Source organism: Saccostrea echinata, unplaced genomic scaffold (assembly GCF_033153115.1).
Source record: "Saccostrea echinata isolate AGI-Se365-2 ecotype Australia unplaced genomic scaffold, CSIRO_AGI_Sech_v1 ptg000042l, whole genome shotgun sequence".
NCBI classification, from domain to species: domain Eukaryota; kingdom Metazoa; phylum Mollusca; class Bivalvia; order Ostreida; family Ostreidae; genus Saccostrea; species Saccostrea echinata.
Window position 1 is genome coordinate 3,345,857 of NW_026889791.1, and position 22,153 is coordinate 3,368,009.

At 32.1% G+C, this 22,153-nt stretch overlaps 1 pseudogene; it reads left to right on the forward strand.

Moving 5' to 3' along the window:
• Window positions 1-7,595: 7,595 nt before the first annotated feature.
• LOC133201033 (uncharacterized) lies at window positions 7,596-9,018 on the forward strand (annotated as a pseudogene).
• The last annotated feature ends 13,135 nt before the right edge of the window (window positions 9,019-22,153 follow it).

Genomic DNA, 22,153 nt, shown 5'->3' on the forward strand with positions numbered 1-22,153 from the left:
GATGATGGGGGGGGGGGGTGTGTTATTTTTAAAATTTTAAACATATGCAGGTACTTTTCAAAGTCTTTAGCTGGTTCTCATACTTTTGGTTTAAATTATTTAACTTGTAAAGTAGCAACATCGGAGAGATTTCATAAAGGCAATGAACCATGTCACTTTGGAAAGATGAATGATTTTCAGTTATATGTATTTAAGTTGGAAAGCACTATACTTAAACAATACATTCTAAATTGAATTTGATAACACAAAAAAAATATCTCAACTCATTTAGATTTGATAAAAGGAAAGAAAGATTTCCTGATAAACAATACGCTTAAATTCATAATTGATGTAAAACACTGAGTGGTAAAATGGTGAAGTGTTCAAAATGCCGTACAAGATTTAGACTAGTGGATATCTTAAAATGTCAATTAAATATCACTCAAACTTGGTTTTCGTTTGTAATTAATTTACACTCTATTTTGCTAAAAATAATCCTCATTTTAAATCCTCATTTCCGTTTTACAAAACATGGCCTATGCTTATGTCTCCAATTATTCTGATAAATTTTCTTTTCTTTGATAGATATCCGGTACATAATTTGTTTGAAAGACGTTAGAAAAAATACGAGAGCACTCAGACTATATACCTCTTAGGCACGACTTTTCCAGCCGAGGACTTCAAAATACTTCCTGTGTAACATAGGTATAATTGACAGCATTGACATACATGTCTTTATAAATAGATCCTCCATTTTAGGGTTCATTCCACTGTTCACTCATAGAATAGTTTGCTTTCAAGTTGATTATTTTTCAAATAAATCTTATCTTAAATTAAATTGAGAACAAAATTCACATAGCTTTGGGTTTTATGAAGGAAAAAAGATTTCATGTAATTTACCTCAGTGATTGTCATCTCTTGGTAGAAGGGTATATGAAAGTTAATTTAAGTAGAAATAATCATTTATGTTTTCATATAAATTTTTGAATTATTTTCATAAATCTCGAGAAAAACTACTTACTGAAGGCTCATCCTTACCTCGTAAACCATGCATGGTTTTATCAGAATCAAATTTGAATATCATATTAAATTAAAAAAATACATATGAAAATAAAATTGTTTTTCAAACCCAATGTTTTATATCGCTACATTTTTATAATATATCTTAAATATATTTTTCCGACCTACGTGTAAGACACGTCAAATTAAAGAAATAATAAAATGCAAATATAAGACTTTTGGTATCTTTGAGTGAATTTTGATAGTTGAAATATATAAATAATATAATATAATATAAATAATATAAAATATTCGTTTCCAATGGAAAATTATTCTATTTTTTAGTTTTGTTGTACCTGATTTAATTTTATCATTGATACAATTATGTTCATGTTTATCAATAGAAACTTTATCTGAAATGATCTCTGTGTCTTCTTAGATCTTGGTAATGTCAATTGTAACCCATGCAAACTTACACGATGTCAATGTCAATATTTCTAGATATCTACTCAGTAATAATTATTTGAACATTGGTTATAATTTTATTCTGTCTTGTTCATGTATTTAATTTTCTACATTAATTTGTAATTAAAAGAGATAACTTAAAGATAAAAGAGAATATACAGTCAAATTTCAAATTAATACATTTGTAAAATCTCCCAGCTGATAATTTAGTTTTTATCAAGATGTAAATTATATTTTATAATATATGTCACACATCTTAATGGTTATAATCTTAATACCAAGTACATGTATGTTACCAAAAATACAAAAATACCAAGACAATCATATTGAACTGAAATGATGATATTGCAAAATATCGGAAAAATTAACATGTCATGAAGTCACTCATGATGTCATCACTGATGATATAATTTAAGGTGTTCTCAAAAACAAGAGTACAACTTGCAACAGAAACCTAAAGTACTGTTGTAAACATTTAAAATATATATACATATATCAAAAAATTGTACAGTTTGATAAAGAAGAAATACCCAGTCCAGAAAGTGCTGTCTAGGTTTCAGATATTATGTATAATTAAGAAGTTTGAACTAAAAGTTAATGTAAGAGATGTAAGACAGTTAAATCTTGGCCTTCCTAGAAAATGAACAATGTCAGAGTAAAGTACATGTAGGTCAATCAATGAAAAACACCAAAAAGGTCCATACGAGCTGTGTTTAGGGAGATCTATTTTAACAATGTGCAATTTGATTTGTATCTGTCTGTACATTTTGCAAGTTTTTTCAGTAAATGCAGTATCTAGAGCAATCGTAACGAACTGACACTAAGAGTCGATTAGAATTTGCCAAATGGATTTAAATTCAGAGCCAGGAAGAAATCGACAGCTTATGGCTTTTAGATGAGGCGCATTTTTATATAAATGCATCTATTAATAGTGTAAGCTACCCAAGGGGTGACTAGCTAGTATTTCTGAATCCTCAGCATGTATACATTTCATTGCTTCATCATCTAAATAAATCATCTATTTACCAGGTTCCACCAATTTAATTTGCCGTCATGTAAAATAGACCAGGCTCCTCTCTTTATAGATACTTGGTGGAATAATACTAAAGATGAATGATCAGTCACACTTATCATTTATTGTACGTACAACATCTCATTATTCATCACAATATAGGCAATACACAAATAACAACATAAGAAAACATGGCTGATTCTTCAGAAACACAAGTTTAGGTCGTCCAGTGTGGTTTGAGATTTCTAACTAGGCTAATTACGTGTAATTTACATTATAAGTATCTCACCGTCTTTGTTTTCTTCTTTATCTTTAAAAAAAAATTTTTAAATGTTGCCGCCTAACAACTAGCTGAAATCTGTCGTAATGTAGTACGCGCTTGCTTATATAACCTCCTATCCCCTGTCACATGACTCAAATTATCCAATGAAAATACATGTATGCCGTACGAACTATCAACCAATTAACAGCTTGTACAGGAAGCTGAGTTCCCACACAATTTCCCACACAGAACTACTTTTGCCACAAAAGCTGCCGTATATACAAATATAACAATGTAAAATTAACAACTGGAAATAGAATACATAAAATAAACTTGACTAGACGAATAAATTAATACCTTCAATGTTTATAAAGCATCCCTAGGCTGTACAATAGGTACTGAACAATGTAGCGTATGAATATCGTAACTACCAACGATAGCGTAAACAAATGTAGTTCCGATTAAGGTGACTTATAATAAAGTTAATGCTGATAATAAAGAACTACTTATAGCCTCAAAATACACAACAACTCGAATTAAAATGTAGAATCTGATCCAATATTTATAACTAGAATCGGAAGTGACGATCAGAGTAAAGTATGATGGCTACCAAAACATGAAATGTAAAATCCACCCTCTTATCCCTGATAATATAAATCCTACGACTTTACATGAAGCAACAACGTAAAATATGACGATAATAGCTATTACTACAATCGTATCAAGATAAGCTGACATATTTTCAATAAAATCGTAAACGAACAACTTTTCTGGCAGGTACATGATGAACATAAGATTTAACAAGTATGAGAACTGGACAGACCGCACAATATTACGTATAAAATGAAGTGATATATTGCAATACATTACAATAAACTAAACATGAGTTTTCAGGGTTCTGAAAAGGCAGATATAAAACAAGAAATTTGCCAGATACCAAGTCTTGCCAGAAACTTGCAAAGCAGTGGTCAGAATTTTTCTGTACAGAGGGTCGCAAAAGTTATTTGGGAAAAAGGTTAACACCTGGAGCATATCATTTGAGGAAATCGTTGCCATTGAAACTAAAATGAAGAATGCTGGATACTTCTAGCATAAAGTATAAACTTTTTGAATTTCTATTGATTAAAATGATACTAGATATAAATTATATAAGTAGTTCGTGTTGTAATTTTTTCTTTCTGCCTTTAGATGTGTGACATATATTGTGGAACACCCTGTATGTTCCATGGACGCAATTTTAAAGTTTAAAATCTTCAAAATTATTTATGATTTTCATAACTTATATACTGCTAGTCTAAGAGCGTTTCTAAACAATATGTCATTAAAAAACTTTAAACTGAAAACTATAATAATGATATTTTCCCGCGTTTCGATAATATAGCGGGGAAATGTTGGATGAATTAAAAAAAATACCCAACTGAATTTTCTTGGAAAAAGTTCAACTACTTATAACATATTTTTCACTTATATCATCAAATTGCACATGCATTCCAGATTAAAATCTTGAAGTGGAAATAGAATAGATAATTGGATTAAAAATTTCAGAATTTTTATTAGTAAAATTTCTTTTGAAAAAAGAAAATATCATTACACCTTAAAAGACCTTCTAAAATACATAATCACAAGAAATTATAGTTTTTTTATGCTTCAAAATGGTAAAAAGGGTATAAATGATTAAATCTAGACCTTGATTGAGTATCTTCTCGAGGGGTGATCAAAAAGTTCGCGAACTAATTGAATTACTTCCATAAAAGAAATAAAATTAGGTTACAGTGTTCATTATTTTTTAAAGATTTTAATGCACATCTGCCACCGTTCTGTCCATGCGCGAATCACGTGATTCAGTCGTTCACGTGACATGCTCCGTGACGTTCTGTTCACAAAAGCTAAGAGATTTTTCCGAGTCTTATATTTCTTACTATGCAAGTCATTTTTTATAACAAGAACAGTCCATTTGTCAGAAATGACCAAATCTCGGAAATAGGATGGGTGGATAAGGATATCCTTTCAAAGAATGAGCATGGTGACCATCATAACCCGAGTCCTCTGTCTTAGGAACATCGTTTATCCAATATGGATATAGTATGGGTGCCTTCTTTTTTCATATCTGATATGTTTAAAGTCTAAAGTAAACGACATTTTAGGGATTTAATAATTACATTAAGATATTCAACTATTTTTCGAACTGTTACTTGGCCATCTCTCATAACAAATTGCTCTACTAAAGACACATCTCTTCCCCAGCTTGCTTTCACTGTGCAACAGAACAAACATCATTTTTAACCATCTCCTTTCCTACACTAAAACAATCAATTTAATAAATGATTGAAATTCTGCCAAGCCTTTTGTCTTCATAAACCTTGTACAAATTATTATATGCTACTGTAAATGAATTTCCAAGATATACATTAAACTTTACAGTCGTTCCTTGCTGGACTACGACTTAATGTACCATCTTTTGTCACAAAGCACCTTCATATTGACGTCATTTTCACATCGTGACGTCACAGTCAGGGAGCAACTAATAAAATATCATCTGCTATTTATAGAACATGTGTATGACTATATGTGTGCCAAATTTCGTTCTGATCTGAATTGTGGTTTTCTAAATATAGAGATAGTTCGCGAACTTTTTGATCACCCCTCGTATGTGACAAAAAAATTGGCTTTTTGATTGTTATTTTACAGTATTTTTTCAATTCTGGTTTGAAAAGTTTGTATATGAAAAAATATGAAGCAATAAATTTCCCAAAATTCACTTTTTTTGTCCGTTCAAGTCAATTCTTTAAATCTAAGCCAAAAAGAATTTTCATATACGAGTTCTCTTACAAAAAATGCTAGATTTTGAAGTGACCCTATGTTACATTGTTGTGTTGCACTTCTGACATCTTATATGTATTTTATTTAACTTTTTTTTTTTAATTTATAACACACAATAACCCATTCTTACTTAGTAAATCAATTTGTCGTTTTGATATTTTCATCGTTTACGGCAGGTTTTTCATATTTTGAAGACCTTAAACATGATTATTTGCAAAGTGTAATATACCCATGGTATATAAATTGTATTTAAAAATATACGTGAAATGATGAAACTATTCCCTGAATTGACTGTAAAATTTCTATAATTTGTTGATAGACATAGTGTTTTGAACATCAAATAGTATCAAACATTTTTTTCGACTTAGTTTTTAGTAAAGATGGTTAAAAAGCATTGGTAATTATAAAGCAGTATGCTGCACTCCTGACTGCAGTAAAATTTAAAATTAAAACCATACAACACAAAAATCCATAAAGTGTTGGCATCATCAAGTGGTAATGAAATTGTGCAATACTTATAGTCCAATACTTCATAATTAAAACAGATGAAAGTATTTAAAATTCGCATTTTATCTGGAATTATTCCCTATTTATGCCCAAAAAACTAGCTTAAATGTATATTTAGAATATAAAATATATTTTATAGCATATTGTCCTTTAGAGGACAAACACAGTAGCCCTCCAGAAAATTCTACTCATCATTTTTTCTTTATTTTTATTCTTATTGGATAATTTATCATTCTAACATATTTGATGCACTCCTGACCAAAAGCATTGGGGCCTTTAAAGTAGATAGTAGAAATTTACATAAGAACTTGTTCTGTTGTTTCAATGAAGTTGAGGAGGAATTACTTTAATTTTATGACAATTTTTTAGTGTGTTTATTTTTAACATTCATTAAAAAGTCACAAAAAAGATAAAAACTCATCAGAATTGATAAAATTGAAAAAAGAAGGATTTTAAAAATAAAACTGTCAATAATTTAGTATTTGATTATACAAAAAGATCATTATTAATTACTACATACTAGCATGAATAGAAGTGTTTTCGTCACACAACTTGAATCTTTAAAAAAAATGTGTTGCACTCCTGCCCATAGAAATATAGATCTGAAGCACAGACAGATCCTGTAATTGATAAATCTTTTTGGAAAAAATGTTCTTTGTGTCTTTATTTTAAAAAAAAAATCAGAAAATCATATAATGATAATAGTTTTTTCATGCTTGGGAGCAAAACATCAAATGTTGCACTCCTGACATTATTGGGTATGTACATATACTTGACTCTCATTAATGCTGCTTGCGATTTATATAACATTTTTAAGTTTTAAAATGTATATCAGCTATTGTTTTACACTTCGAAAATTCTTTTTTGTCTTCATTTTCTTTTAAAATTTTACAATTGATGTTTTTGGCAACACTACATTTTTTCTGTTGAACTCCTGACATGGTATAATTTTTTAAAACATCAGCCATGACCAAAACTCGATTAAACAAAAGTTACTACAGTCCACATTTAAAGCTCAATACTTTAAATATTATCAGGAATTTTTTTTTCAACATATAGCATTATTATTTATTTCACAGATCTCCAAAAAATATTGAAATTTCAAAATGTCACAAAAAGGTGTTGGTACTCCTGAAAATAGCATCATTTTTGGTCATAACTTTTTTTGTGAATTGAGATATCAACGAGATATTTGGCAGGTATTTAGACACTATCTAAAGACATATGCTGAGACAAAGAAATCTATTTTTATGTGGGTTAATAAGTATGCGTTTTGGTCATTTTTTTAAAATTCACCCTGTTGTTTAATGACAAGATGTCTATATACATGTAGTGTGGATGGGTCAGGGAGTGACCAACAGAAGTTGATTTTGATGTGTAGTAGAGAACTCGTTTTAAAGGTTGGTCACTTCTAGTCGCCGACTTAAACGCGAGCAACATCGAATTATGGACGCCGACTTACGTTCAACAGCAAATAAACATGTCACTTCACAGGCAAACAATGAGATGATTTTGAGCCAGTTTTCCACTTTTTTGCACAGTTAACTGTCGACAGTACAGAGAAGTATTAACGAAAATCAAAAAGTTTCGCCAAGCGGCAAGAAGCTAATTTTGAGCAAGTTTGTGCAGATAATTACAAATTCAAACAGAAGGCCCATGGGCCACATCGCTCACCAGAGCACATTGGCTAGGAAAAAGAACAAATCAGTTCAGTTTTGAAAAGATTACAGGGGGGATTGAATTTTATACTACCTGAGGATGCTTCTATATCAATATAACAAAGGCTTCGCTGTTCTTGAGCAGAAGGTTTTCAAAGATTTTTTTTTCAATATATTCCCTTGTTAAAAAATTTAAAAATTTCGGGTCATCTTTTGAACAAACTTGAATTTACACTACCTAAGGATGTTTCCATATCAATATGACTAAACATGGCTTTTCTGTTCTTGAGAAGAAGATTTTTTCCTATAATTTCCTATGTAAAACTTTGATCCCCCATTGTGGCTCCACCCTATCTCCAGGGGTCATCATTTGAATAGCCATAAATTTACACAATGTAAAGAAGGTTTCCTATAAATTTCATCTTTTTTGGCCCAAATCTTCTTGAGAAGAAGATTTTTAAATCATGCCACCAAATCTTCACTATTTCTGAATTATCTCCACTTGAATGATGGCGTGGCCCTTCATTTGAACAACTTGAATCTTCTTTACCAAAGTATGCTTTTTGGCAAGTTTTGTTGAAATCCCTTCACCCAAGGATGCTTTGTGGCAAGTTTGGTTGAAAATGGCCCAGTGGATCTGGAAAAGAAGTCGAAAATGTGAAAAGTTTACAGACGGATGGACGGACAGACGAATTACAGACAAAATGTGATCAGAAAAGCTCACTTGAGCTTTCTGCTCAGATGAGCTAAAAACGCGGTAATGAAAAACAATACAAACACAACATGAAAGTAAGGGCAAAGTTGAAGGAGGCAAATGAAGAAGTCGGAGAGACCGCATTCAAGGAGTGAGACACAAGATAACAGAAGGTTATGATTTAATTAAGCAGAAATAAAAACTTTATAAGCTGGCAGATTCGTCATCGGCTGGTTAGAGAGCTGTAGGTGAATATGCAAAGAACCCCATAGCTTCAGACTCGGATGATGAAAAAAGAATTTCCAAAGCGCAAACGAGGGCGGAGAGAAAAGTCACGGAAGAACTTATCAAACGTCGATATATACGGGAGAAATGGAGGCCCTACCCTTTTATCAGTGCTGCAGAAGGAAATACTTCATCCTCTACAACGGCCGATGTATGGAGATCGGGTCAGTGCTACAGGTGTCATAAGAAGGGACACTGGAAGAAAGACTGTACTGAGAAAATAGATGAAAAGATAAGTAGTTTTGTATTTGAATATTTTGACACAAAGCAGTCATGTGAGACGAACCCAGGTAAATCGCCGGTAGGTAGACTGAGAAAAAATATGGCGTTCGATTGAAGCGAGCAAATACCATGGGTATCATTCCAATAACAGCGTGTCAGTTTGCTTGATCAAGTGTGCTAAACTTTCACACGTTGATTACCATATTACTCATTGATTGACTGGTTGATTTTAAAAAATGTACACATCTTACATATAAAACACAGGACCTCTAAACACCACCGAGAGTATTGACCAATCGCATCGAACACGTTGAATGATTGTTTACTACGGTAGAAAACAACCAACACGTAGTCAGTCAAAGCCTGTTTTACATGAATTGACTGGATAAAAATATTATAAGAAAATTTACATAAAAACTAGCAAAGCAACACTCCTGAGTACTAGTACATGGGTGCGGTATGCAAGTGATGGCTTAAAAAAAATACATTTTACAATACATTTGATCCACACAACAAAGTGCTAGAGTTTCATTTTAGATGTTCAAGAAAATCTAGTGCTTTATTGTGTTAATCAAACATTGTAATAAATCAAAATCTTTAAAAGAGTCTCTTCCTTGTACTAGGAATATCTAATCACAACCAAATATGACATGTGCAGAGAACGGACTTTGACTGACCTCGTGTTGCTGCTTACTACAAATGCCGTACTCGTAAATAATCATTTAATCACAGTTCGATACAGCGATAAATTTTGACATTTCTTTGAGGTATGAAGAGTCTTTTCTTGTAATTAACGAATATGTTGCTCATTAGCATTCATTTGATAATGCAGAACTTTTACAAATATCAGTTTCGATAAATTTACATATTGATTGTGTTAAAACGGAAGTGCTATTGATAAAGCATATCCGTCGTAGTATCCACTACACGTACGAGATAATAAAATATACACTCACCAACTGTAAGCTTTGTAATGTTCACTCCTTTCGTGGCTCCCGGCCCTTTCATAAAGTATTTGTCCACCCCATGCCTTCTATCGCGTTAAAAATGACAAAAACAGCTACGACCGCGGAAAATTAACTGGCAAGATTAAAATTAGTAGTAGCTTCCGTCATTTCCATTGTATACAGTCAAAAGATTTTATGATAGACAATAACATTTTTTTTGGGGGGGGGGAGGGGGTATAATTCTGCGACACGACCATCTTGAAAAAAAACATTTGACTGGAATTTTAGTTTGAGATCAATTTTAAATCCACCTCAGCTACGCTCAGAAGCACAGTATTACTACTTGATCAAGAAGATTAATAATTTCAATTTAGGAATATATAGTTTGAAATTCATATAAAACAGAATTTTCTGTCAAATGTTTTTAAAAAAAATTAAAACGGGGACCTGTTTGGGGGTTGGGAAGAACTTGGGAGTAAATATAAGCTTTTGAATTTCTTCAAACGCCTCCCCGTATTTATTTATCAATAAAGGATGACTGTTTTTAAGGACATGCGAAATTTGCTACAAAATAAACTTTCAAAACAAACATTTTTCTTTTCATTGCAAGAATGGTCAACATCCGGTCTACAACTTTATGTAATTACGTTTAATAAAAGTGAGTATTTACGAAGTTCGAATCTGTTTTCAAAGGCAGGGGTCATCACAATTTCTTGAATCTCCGTTCGATAATGAGGACGCCCACTTTTTTACTGACTATATACATAGTCAGCGCATGTTTGTCTATTGTTCTACGTTTAACAGTAGTTGTATATTTGCATAAATAATAATGTGTCAAAAGGAGATTAATAGACAAACATGCGCTCATGGTTAAAAAGAGAAAAATCTTCTTCTTCTTACATTCGCTCTCTGTGTTGTAACCAACTGAAGGATTGTGACATGTTGAATATTATAATTCACCACGTGATTTCTTACCTCAGGTAACTTTGTGAATACTAAATTCCGTCACGTGACTTGTAAGGTAGCATGTTTTGTGCTAACTAGGACATTGTGTTCGAACACGTTAAGTCATCTGGCATTGATATAAACCTGCTTTAATTACATTGACGTGCTCATATTATTAATTTCGTTTTGAAACCTTTGTCAGAAGTGTATTTGTGCCATAGAAAATGGAGAGGGAGATTGGAAAGAGAGATCACGTTCTTTTTTCCAAACATGTTATTGTTATTTATCAAGTCTAATTTTAGACCCATTCTTACAATGTTAGCTCCATCTCTCATGCATATCTAATATTCAATAAAGGGCATGTAAGTGTAAATTCACTATTTTTGGAAAGCAGTTAGGACAAAAAACATTGAATCATTTTATTGTATTACAGTCTAAAATCATTTTAAGATATAAATTTGGTTACAAATTGACAGCATTCTTTCATAAACATACAAAAGTGAAGCAAGGTTTAGATATAAAAGCAACAGAAGCAACCGAAAAAGACCCCAAAACAGGCGTTAAGTGCAGTCATCCTTTCGGTGAAAAAATATCTCTTGCCATATTAGAAATAAATATATTCTGACATGTGAAGAAATGAAGATACATGTATATAATCTGACTCGATAAAATTTGCCCCCCCCCCCCCCCCCCGGAATTAAATGACCGTCACTTGAAAGAATATATTTATATCTTATTCTATCGTATCTTTGCACATCTTTAAAAAATATTGGAAAGAAAATTATGATTTACATTAATTTCAACTGCATGTAAATGCATTTGAATTGAACTCATTTGTCTTTCTAGTCATAAGTATACAATTTGCTAATGAAAGTAGCTAAAATGGGTTGAAAATGAAATTCAAACTAGAATTTCAACCTAATGTTTTCTTAGACGTCCGTGTCCTATTGTCTCTTATCAAATGTTTTGACTAGGGACGTCAACGAATATTCGAATATTCATTCGATGAATTGATATTCGAATATGAATTTAAGATTCGAATATTCGGTGTTTTCAGATTTCACAAAAAAGTAATAAATTTTAATTAGAACAGTGCTAGAATTATCCCCGTTTTATTTACTAGCGATCCCTACTTCTTTATCTCATAGATCTTCTAAATTATTTCAATTTGAGTAAGGTATAAAAGAAATAAACAAAAATTATTAATGTTTAATACGATAATATTTTCAATAATTTAATATAATCGGATCTAGAATTGAGGACAATGAAATGAAACCCTTCTTGAATGTCTAAGAGACGTGAAGAGTGTACTTATGAAAATAAATTTTTTTGATCATTGATTTACATCTTTGATAGAATCAGCTTATAATATTGTAAAGGGGTTAATTTCAGAATAATGCATCAATTACTTGATTATCTCGTGTTTAATATGAAAATTGTCTATGGAAGTGTTGTTTTTTTTATATTTTCAAAACATTGTATCAAAGATTATATTATATCTCCTATTTAGCAGATAATTGTAATTCATCATGTCTATTTAAATCTGAGGAGTAAACGACAATCTTGTCCCTGGTTAGACGACTGGTACGTCAATTTGAGCAATTTGATATCTATATCACTTGTTAAAATTATATTTTGGTTGTATACACTTAAATCAATTAATTATTTATTTGAAACATTGATAAATATCAAATGTAGAATTCCTTATAGTATATCTACAGAAGTCTACATCATATTTTACCTCGAAATACCGATGCAATACCTGCCATGAGAGTAGGATGATGTGCAATTAAAAGTAAACCAGATTTTATTCATCTTATCGAATATTCAAATATATTCGAATACTTTCATTGAATATTCGAATATGAATTATTGACAAAATTGACATCCCTAGTTTTGACTGTAACAGATGGAAACGTAAGGCCGTGGTAAAAAAAAAATATCTTTCCTTTACGTCTCTTAATTCTTAAAAAAGATAATTAGCAAAATATTGACTGATAAATGTGAAACAATATGTCCTTGCTTGTATTCTTTAGTTTAAAGTACTTTAAACATGAGGAAAACTGTAATTTGAATATTTCACACAATACCATAAAGCCAACTTGAATTTATTTAAAACTTTGCTTTCTTATGTAGAATTTTTTTATTTGTCTCAAAGATTAAGAATAATGTTGCCTTAAAATTTAATAAATTTGCAATATTTCCAAAAAAAAAAAAAAATACAGAGAGAAATTGTTGAAAACCTGACAATTTTTTTCTTAAATTCGAAACTGGTTTGTCCTTTTCTCTAATTTTCGCGCCCGCTACGCTCCCACATACACCAACGTCTGGCCTACAAGATAGAAAATTTGTAAAAGGTGAAAAAAGATGATTGAAAATGGTTTTTAGTCATATTAGCTTTAGTAACTTACCATGATTGCAATAAATTCATATTGACTGTAAATATGGAAGAAACGATGCATGCGATGTGTATACCTCCAGTGCATCTAGTGGTACTACAAAATGAGTTAACAAACTTGTCATCATCAATATATACGTGTTTTTTTGGCTTTTTCAACTTTTCCTACGTGACGTCATACATTTCACGGTTGAGTAATTTTGAACACCGTAATAAACAGTAGTATACAGTTATCAAGATATACCTCTGACCAGTTTTCATAATTTTCGGACACGCAGTCAAAAATATTGCGCATATTTATGTTACCCTGCGTTTCTTTTTCGGTATACACGTATTTTTCGACTTTAAGGGGACAATCGATTAAAAGTAACAACTTCGACGGAAGTTCAATTGGGTCAGTTGCCTAATTGAAGAAAAGCCCCCCCCCCTTTTTTTTCTGAGTACAGTATTTTGCTACAGTAAATTTTCCTTTAGATGCTGGTTCCCCATCCCCGACTTTTTGATGTTGTACGGTCGAGCACTGGCAAATTCCAGGATTTAGACTGGTTTTTTTTTTTTTTTTTTTTTTTTTTGTTTTTTTTTTTTTGCTTGTCAGATAATTTTGGGAATCCCCCCCCCCCACTTTTGGTCATTCTTTTTTTTTTCCTTGTCACATTTTTATTTTCAAACCGTTGGCCGCTTGGCATTACCACTGAAACCGATATTAATACAGTAGGCAATCATAATCGTTAAATTCACTGAAACTGAAAAAAAAGACTGCTTTATTTTGGTTCGTCAGCTTGTCAATTTTACGTCGGTGTTACTCTCACTCGCGCATGTATACGTGATATGCCTAACTTTTCATCATGTTCACCCCCCCCCCCCCGAGAAAATGTAGCCAGTTTCTAAAGACTTTCTTGCAAACATTCGCATTTACCAAATCAACTGGCTTCCTTATATTCCATCTCTTTCTCCAATCGAAAATCTGTAGACTAACTAAACGGTATAGAGTTTGAAGCTCGGAATGCCCTAGCTTCTCTCGTCTAACTAAGGGACTGTCCTATCGAAAGGGTAAATAAATCATGGCCGTAAGAACCGGGGGGGGGGGGGCGTCCCCCCCCCCATAATTTTGCCGATATATATAGTACTATAGAAAACATAGCAATTAAAACCTCTGATCACCTTTTTTTTGCTTGTCCAGGAATTTTTAGTAGTTGATAGTTCCCCCTCAACTGAAAGTGTATGGCTGTGCCCCCCCCCCCCCATCTGAAATTGCTTCCTACGGGCCTGTTAATATCCCTTTGAGAACGATAAATGCACTTATGAACTCCTTGCAGAGGAGAATATACGCTGTTAGAGATGTGGGAGATATTGAGAATTTTTATTTTCACTTTTGGGGGTACCTTCATATGAATTTCGTTAACTTCATGAATTATCGGTCAAAATCAAATGAGATTTTGGTAACTTTTTGATTAAAGATGAGTTTAAATGTTGGATAACAATACTGGAGAATACCTTCGAAAAAATAGCAGTAATTTACTTCAAACGTTATCTGCGTTTCTTTTTCCTTTTAGTAAATAACCGAGAAAATAAATTGTTTTGATTAAGGGATGATCGTTCTAAAATAATTGATAAAACATCATCTTCATTGATATTAAATTAATTAATTATGATTTTAGCTTTTAATATTCACCATTCAAAACCTACAAGAATTCTGTACAACGGCTGAAGGAGGTGTTCGGAGCGTAGCTGTGGTGTAAGCCGTAGTATTAACCGAAAAGGTTCAAGAAGATTCCTTATCCAGCATTCATAGCGATAGACCTACTCGTGACTTTCCAGGTGGTTCATCTTCGATTGCCATAATCTTTATGTAGTTTCCGAAGCATTCCAAATATCCATACTCAAAGACGAACTACACTGACTTATATGTGAGTTTCATATTAAAATGTAAATAATTTCGGGGGCCTGATTTCCATGTCACTTTCAATTTTTATCAGATTGACCCCCCCCCCCCCTTCTCCCAAAAGAGAGAGAGGGGGGGGGACTGTTTCACGTGATAAAATTATAGGATTTGCAATCCCATAAAAAACGGAATGAATTCACTTGATTCATTTTTCGTTTCATTTTTTTTTTCTCAATTTCAGTAAATTTTGAATACTTTGCCGATAGCTGTTCAAAAGCTTTGTCTTCTCTCGAACGCAGATGTAGATGGGAATTAAACTTTGGAGAAAGAAGATTAAGTTTATTATTTCTAGATATTTATAAAGTAATTGTCGAATTTTTACTACGTGCTTTTATACTTTCTTTTTACATTGTCACTTTTCCGATATCCGCCACTGCTTTCCCGAGAGAAAAAGAATACTGCTTTTCCGCGACTAATCATTCTGCTATTTTACGATTCTATTTTTTTTTTTCTGCGATCCATTTTAACATGTACCTTTTCCGTTAACCAGGTAAAAATCTTACCACAGCAACTCCTTTTGCATCAGTTGAAATTCTGGCTTTGCATACTTCTTATCATTTGCTAAGATAAGGAAAATCGCCATTAGTTACTCGTAAAACATTGACTTTTTCTGTAGATGTATCCATCGTATACTCAGTATTATACCACAGATTCCTTTTTCAGCATTAATAATTATAATTTTCATGACTTCAGAAACCTATCATCGAGCATTACTGACCAAATTCCTTTGAAGAATTACAGGCAAATACATGTTAATTATATATCTGCAATCGTTTGATGCCATTTAGCACTACTCGTGGCCATTTAGAAATCGCGGAAAGGAGGTATCAAATAGAGGAGATATCTCATAACTTTAGTTAAAATCAATCTCGGAAGATCAGCTTGGAGAAGTCGTGGAAACCAGACAGGATCGAGGAAAGCACCTGTTTACTAACTTTTAGAGATCATTTCAGAAAGGAAATTTTATAAAAAGCTTTCAAACTTAATGATAAATTTGGATTCATTAACTTTCATTCCTGTAAAATTTAAGTTTTAAAATGTTGAACATTTTCTCACTGGCAAGAAAATTAATTTTTTGTAATTAAAAATTATAATTAACCATTCTTTTAAGTAACCCTCCTCCACGAATCGATCATTAACTTGGGGGGAAAATGAAGAAAGGGGGCATTGTATGTATGGATTTTAAGAACAGAAAGATATTATCTTTAGAACAGTCATGAATCAGAAAATACATCTTCACTAGTTCTCATGGCCAAGATAATTATTTTTTAATGAAGACGAGGACAATTCGAAAATATAACCTCAATTTTATCAAAACAAGGCAAAATATAATTCAACATTGAAGTGAATAGAAAAGGATTTTTAGTGTTAATTCACTCCTCTTTTTTAATTTTGTATACTCTGAGGTACATGTAAATGTAGGACCAACATTTTCGCATTGGTTAATTGTGACGTTTGAGGGTGCTTATTATCTCTGACGTCACAATTTTATTTACTTCACAACCTAACAAAGGGATCGAAGATAGTGAGTATAATTTTTTTCTCTCTGTATCTTTTAGCTCTTTGTTGTTTTTGTTGTCAAATGTAAGAGTTCCTTGTTTTAAATCGACACCAGTAATTACGTAGATAATTATCCCTCATTCGACACTTTGAAATTTTTTTAAGTCTTGAAGAAACAATTTTAAATCTAAAGTTGTTCTCCTGGGGTATGCATAAGCATCATTTTTATATATAAAAAAAAAAATCTCAGAATTTGCCGCTATCCATTTAGTACGTTATATACGAAATATCAACACACAAAAAGGGGTGCTTTAATAATAAACCTTGTATTTTTCATTATTATATTAGTTGTTACATCAAGGATTTAATTAATATTAATGCAACATTAGAAATATAAAACTTGAATTCATAAAAAATCCAGAAATTTCAGTCTGACAGAAATGCATCTAGGAGACAAATTTCAAATTCTTGAAAAATTTCATCCCCTATCCCAAAAAAAAAGTAACAGTGTCGTGAAAAGGCAAAATAAAAGCAAAAAATGAATATTCCTTGTGAAGTTTTCCTCTAATTCTGACGTCATAATTATATTATCACGAGATCAAACGTCACAAACAGTGTGACGTAACAATCATCACCACAACAAAACAAAACAGTGTTGAGCTTAGAAGGTAATTTTAGCCCAGAGCTTAGCAATAAATCTTCTTGTCACAATTCTTTTAAGATGATATATTTCAATACTATCTATATCATGTATATTTCTGATAAAAATAATTGTTTCTTCTTTGTATAGCAAGCAAACATGGACATCGATATGAATGAGATTTTAGAGTTTGGAGAGGATGCTGTCACAGATGTTGTAAGTTTAGCATTCATACATAAATAGTAACTAAAGTGACTTACTATTCTTTTTGTAAACTTAAGATTTGAAAATGGTATCGTATGCTTATATAATTAACATGAAAAGCTAAAGACATCAACATCTGCCTGTTATGATTTTTCGGATTAAACTAACATTTCTGCAAGCATTTATTTCGCAAAATTGAGGGGGGGGGGGGGGGGGGTTAAGGCATTTTAGAATATGTCATGTTTTTGTACGCATTCAATCACTCCTCCACGTTTTGAAATTATAATTATACGTTTTGCTTATCCACTAAACGATTGTTTTCAGGACTCAAAGCTGAAGATCTTGAAATTTAGTTACAGTTGGGCTGATGCCGTTGAAGAGCATGAGAGACTTATGGAGGTAAATATAGGGAGTAAAATGCATAGACGTTTAGTAACAAAATGTATGCTTATATGAGAAAAAAAACTATCAAATTTTTAATTTGAAATTCAATTGATTTCCATATCGGCATACTTGTAAGATAATTATTAAACAAAGTTTATAATTAGCGTTCTTTAAAAAAATAGGAAATAGTTATATTTGCTGCTAATGTGCACGTAGTCATATTAACTCTGATATTTTAGGCACAAAAGCAGCAAGAAGAAATGGAAAGAGTGCTAAATAAAGAGACAACAGGAGAACAGACAAAAAACAAAAACAATGACAACATCAGGTATGATTGTCACTTACCCAAGGATAAATACAAATCTTATATCAACACATCATATAGTTTTGTCATATTTCAATCTTTCTTTTATGTAACACTGAGATTACCAATAACATTAACATGTCTTTCTCTTCGCAGAGAAGAAACAGTTCTCGATTTTGGAGATGAACCGGTTAGAGATTGGGTAAGTGCTGTTTGAGTTGCATCTTTAAATTAAACTCAATTTTGAAATTAATAACACCCTGAACACAATTATATATCAGTATGTACTGGACATATGTCACACATTTTACTGGCTTATCCGTTTCCCATGTAGATGTATTTATTCTTTACTTTCAGAGAACAAAGCTTCAGATTTTAAAGTTTGATTATTCCTGGGCCGAGAGAGTTGAAGAAGAGGAGAAAAAAACCAAGGTATTTCAATCCATTGAAATTTATTCTGTGGTGACAGGAATTTTAATGTTTGTATATATATATTTCTGATAAAATCATTTATAGATTAAGATAGGTTTTTGTGATCTCTCCATTTATTGTATTGTTAATACTTATTGTCATTTTCAATAAATGACAATTCACAGTTATTGTTTTACGCTATTTTATCCAAGAAAGGGGGCTGTATATTTATATTTGGAATTTAAATCAAATACGTGTATTTCTGATAGTTTGTATTATTATCATCTGGCTAAAATTAAAAATCGTTACATCTGTCTTAACTAAGCAGATCATGAAAATGTGAAAACTTTGTTTAAAAAGTCGGAAATATAGCACTATTCGCCCATAACAATTTTGGCCTTTTCTTATTTCCAGATAGCAAATGCTGTGGGTCAGAGAACTAGCATGAAGAGAAATAGACTTGAGCAGACTCGTAGAAGAGAACAGAAAGACAACTTAAGGTAGTAACTCAATTTTGTGTTACATTATCCAAATTTCAGTTTCCGTTCCTTCAGACTATTCAATTTCTGTGAATTATTTATAATTCCGAGTGATCGAACAATACTTGGATTTAAAAAAAATCTGATTGAAGATAATACTTGTAATGATGTTGATAAAAAATATATTTATAAAACCAAACTTTTTTCCCCTTATAATTTTAATTTTTAATGTTCTTTATGATAGATTGAATTATTATTTATAGATTTGAAAATATAATAAACAAATCACCATTGCAAAATTGTTTTACAACATTGATTTCATGCTGTGCTCCATTAAAGACCCGGATGTAACTTAAGGCAGTACAAAAACCTATTTAATATTTTAGTCAAAAAAAGATATGAAGCAAAGAAGCTGACAAACACTTCAGCAAAAAGAAGAAACTATTCTCGGAAAATAAAACAAGAGGTATTTTAAAGTGTTCATTCTTACATACGGTTATATGCATAAGAGCTATACATGCTTATTTATCAAGAACATTTTCTTTTCCTCTTGAATTTCTTAAGCTTGTATAAATCACATCTGTGACCAAAATTAACTTAATTAAAAGTCTGACATTTTATTGCATTCAGTAAAACAGGAGGATAAAAATACATTTATACACATATTTTCAGGCTGTCAAACCAACATCAACAGAACAAAGAAAGAATGAGAAAAAATATTACAAGAAAGACCTTCCAAAAGAGGGTCAACAAAATATAAAATCCAGGTTAACAGAGAAACAGTCTTCACCAGAAAGGATGAAATTAGAGGATCTGGTAATAGCACATACACAAGTCTCAGAGGAAAATAAGTCAGCAGAGCTTGGATTAGCAGTTACATGTAAACAACATGAACAAGCTCTCAAAAAGAAAAAGAAGTCAGAAAAGCTGGGGATATCAGATACACAAGTTCCTCCTAAGGAAAAGAAGTCAACAGAGCTTGGATTAGCAGATACACAAGTTATTCCACAGGGAAAGAAAGCAACAGAGCTGGGTATAGCAGATACGCAAGTTCTTCCAGAGCAAAATACGTCAACAGAGCTTGGATTAGCAGATACACAAGTTATTCCACAGGGAAAGAAGGCAACAGAGCTGGGGATAGCAGATACGCAAGTTCTTCCAGAGCGAAATACGTCAACAGAGCTTGGATTAGCAGATACACAAGTTATTCCACAGGGAAAGAAAGCAACAGAGCTGGGTATAGCAGATACGCAAGTTCTTCCAGAGCAAAATACGTCAACAGAGCTTAGATTAGCAGATACACAAGTTATTCCACAGGGAAAGAAGGCAACAGAGCTTGGATTAGCAAATACACTAGTTCTCAAAGAGGAAGAGAAGCTAACTGAGCTTGAATTAGCAGATACACAGGTTATCCCAGAGGGAAAGAAGGCAACAGAGCTGGGGATAGCAGATACACAGGTTATCCCAGAGGGAAAGAAGACAACAGAGCTGGGGATAGCAGATACACAAGTTCTCTCAAATCAAAATACGTCAACAGAGCTTGGATTAGCAGTGGCACAAGTCCTGAAAGAGGGAAAGAAGGCAGCAGAGCTTAAATCAGCAGATACACATGTTCTCGCAAAGGAAAATAAGTCAACAGAGCTGGGATTAGCAGATACACAAGTTCTCCAAATGGAAAACATTTCAGCAGAGCTGGAGATAGCACATACATGTACACACGTTTTTGAAGAGAAAAGGAATACAGTAGTGCTGGGGTTAGCACTTAAGCAAAGTTCTTCAAATATAGCAGATCCAGGGATAACACAAACTCCCTCAGAAGAGAAGAGGGAAACATATCCAGAGAGTAATGAATTATTACTAAAACAAGTTCATCCAGAGAATGAGTCAGCATCCACACAGGAAGCAGAAGAGAATAAGGAGGTGGTAGTTAAACAGGAAGTAAACAAAGAAAGGATGGTAACAGATCCAGAAAGTCCAGAGATGTCAAGGAAACAAGAGACTCCAATCAATAGAAAGATAACAATTATACGAAAGGTATTATACAATATTATATAATTAAAAAAATACATGATTATTAATTCAACTTATTAGTTTAAGCTGAAAGCAACTCAAAAAAAAAATCTTGAAAATGTATGTCTAAATTGAATATTTCTTTGCTATCTTTTCCCAGATTTATAAATACAAGTATAATTATTGTATGAAATAGTAGATATGTACACATGTATAAAGTAACATGTGACAACTCTGCATTTTTCCCCCAGCTTCTAAAGGAAGACATTGCTAATGAAGACCATGGCGATGATGATGATGACGATGGCCTGTTTGGCCCTAGAAAACTCTTCTTGTTTGATGTTGATTATTTTAAGGTAAAAGTTACGCTTATTAACTTTAAAACCAACTTTTATTTTGGTTTCCTGTGTGGATAAAAGGATTTAATCTTTATGTATTATTTTCCCCTTAACTTAGTGTTTTTTAATTTGTTTTAGGGTGCTGAAAAATCCCTTTGGTAAAAAGAAACAAAAGCTTGATGTGAGGAAAGAAAAACAGTTTGAAGGAAATTGTGTCTGATAAAATAAAATAAATATCATTTATTTACCGAATCAAGTGTTCATTACTTACACAATCAAATTAAAGTATTTGCTATATAATTCAATAGCAATTATATATCTATCTAAACTCAAAATACATGACAATGTATGAAAATAGGTACAGGAGTTTACCTGATGAATGAAGCAACATACCTTAGGAGCTGGGGGAATGACCATTTTCTTGCTTAATAGTTTAGTGAAATTAAGCTAAATCTAAAGCTGTTCGCATGTAACTTTTCATTCCTATGTTTACTATATTGTGGTTCTCTATTTTTGAGATGATTTATTGATTTTTTTCTATTGGTTGTAAAATTTTAACCCCCTATTATGGCTGAAAACTAGCGCCAACATGAAGAAAGAAACTTTAATTTCTACTACATGGGGATAATTGTATATTAATGCGACCATAGTATGTCATTGTTTTTCTTGAACAGGAAATTTTCGAAGAATTCACCCTTCACCCACAGGTGTTTTGTGCTAAGTTTGTTTGAAATTGGCCGGGCATTCT